Here is a 2,040-nt window from a genome sequence, read left to right as displayed (position 1 = left end):
TTCAACCAAATTTAGTTTTTGAAATTTCACTGTGACATTGTAGCCTCATACATCCAGATGAGACGGGATACTAGAGAAGCGCTGCCGAAACGAGGTGTTGATCCAAAGAGCTGAGCGCAGAACTTGCGCGCAGTTCCGCGGCAAGGCGCACGCGACCACGCGAACGTCCTACGACAGTATGCCGCGCTGGGAGCTATGGATCCGTGCGCCGAATGCATAGGCTGGCGCACGGATCCATAGCTGCCAGCAAAGTCGAGGATTTTACCGGGTATATAATGAAAGAGCCCAGCTGCATTGAGCTGCTGTTCTTTGCAAGTTCAATAAAAATATCAATAAAAGTGTCAACACCTACTTCTCGTTTCTCCGTCTCATAATAGGCGAGCACTCCCCACGAGTAACAGAGCATGGATTCAAGTTGTTTTATATATGATTGTTGCTCTGCTGGAGTGGGACTTGTCCTCGAGTGGACGGGCGTGGTCGGAAGGACATTCTTTGTCTGGCCCGGACAACACGTCTCTCTGTGCAGGTTCCTCTGTAAAGCAGCAGAATCAAATACTCCCTGATTTTCTGTCGGACTCCCTGATTTGACATATGCAAGAGTCAGTGTGAGTCCCTGAAAATTCTGCTATATACTACCTACGAACTACTTCGTTCCAGAGCACGACCTCGCCTAATTCCCGTATTTTTTCAGAAAATGTCCAGACTATTTGGAAGACGTGTAACCGCATAAATCTTCAAAATAAGCACACACGTTATTGTTAATATCTTTAGTTTTGAATTTCAGACTGTGGACTCTTGGGGGCAGGGAGTCCGTTTGGACTCCATTGTACAAAAGTTCTACCCCTGAAGCAGTGACAAGCACGACACAACGTAAGTGCACCCGAACTACAGTGCCACTAGAGTTAAAGTTGGTGACAAATTAAATCTCTCATCATATTAAACATATATTATCACAGTATTAAAATCGTTAGAAGAATCCTTTGGCTTAATTTTAGTAACAAAATCTCTTGTTCATTTAGGGGAACTCCTTACGACGTACATTAGGCATTATATTCTCCTATTGTTATATCCCTCTATTGTATTGCCCTTGGTTCAATCCGCATTGTCTATCGAGAAATGACAGAAGAGACAAAATCCCATACCAGCATGATCAAGACGCTGTGCTGCCTTAAAAGGTTACCCTCATAGATGATCGAATGCAATGGAACTACAACCACCAAAATCAAACCAGCAGCGGCAAGCGACCACCACTCAGTCTGGTTCATCGATCAGGGAATAATTATGTTTCAGCCGTGAGACTCGCGCACGTACCTCAGGCAGAACCTCAGTGATGATCTTTTCGTATTGTCTTATCGTAAGCTCGCTCTCCTGCAGCCTCTTTTCCAAGTTTGGAACCATATATCTCACTTTTCTCTCACCTCCCTATCACCTCCTCTGTCCCCGCCACGCTCACTTTTCTCTCTCCTCCCCCTCTCCTCCCTTGCCACTGTGCTCACTTTTGCCTCTCCTCCCCATCACCTCCCTCTCCTTACTTGTTACTATGCTCACATCTCTGTAGAACTCACCCTCCTGGTATATGATCTCGATCTCGGTCGCGACCTTGTCGTCCAGTCCCTGCCCTGTCAGCTTCGCGTAATCTTCCGACTGCTCTGCTGCCGCCGCCTCCTCCTCCTTCTCCTTCGTCACTGTGTCCGCCGCCGGCACCTCGGCCGTCGTCGGCGCCGCCGCGCTGGCTGGGGAGGTCTCACCCTCCCCCTCCCCTCCCTCTTCTCCTGCTCCACGACCGACATGATGAACTCTGACCTGCCGGGGAACGAGAAAAGAAGGCGCGCGCGCGTCGAGTCAATGTTCTTGGCCAAGTTTGGTATTAGCCACGAACGAGTATTGTGGGAGTGCAGAAAAAATATTTGGGAGTGCAATTTTCTTGTAAGTGTCTCTATGTGAATATTTTTGGCCGTGCAGTTTCAAAACTGACCGCGCAAATCACGGCTGCACGGCTCGCTGGCTAACACATTGTCGCCAAGTTCGGTATTGTTTGGC

The 2,040-nt window shown here is 48.4% G+C and overlaps 1 protein-coding gene across 1 annotated transcript in view; it reads right to left on the bottom strand.

Moving 5' to 3' along the window:
- LOC106810092 (ribonuclease Y-like) overlaps positions 1–1,799 on the bottom strand; it is a 32,171-nt gene extending 30,372 nt beyond the window's left edge. Inside the window, exon 1 of the mRNA XM_014813365.1 lies at positions 1,566–1,799. The gene's annotated coding sequence lies outside the window, so the exon portion shown is untranslated. The remainder of the gene's footprint in view (positions 1–1,565) is intronic.
- Positions 1,800–2,040: the final 241 nt, after the last annotated feature.

This window comes from Priapulus caudatus, unplaced genomic scaffold (genome assembly GCF_000485595.1).
Source record: "Priapulus caudatus unplaced genomic scaffold, Priapulus_caudatus-5.0.1 Scaffold410, whole genome shotgun sequence".
Taxonomy (NCBI): Eukaryota; Metazoa; Priapulida; class Priapulimorpha; order Priapulimorphida; family Priapulidae; genus Priapulus; species Priapulus caudatus.
Note: the sequence above shows the minus strand (reverse complement) of the source record. Positions and strands in the feature narration are given on the sequence as shown.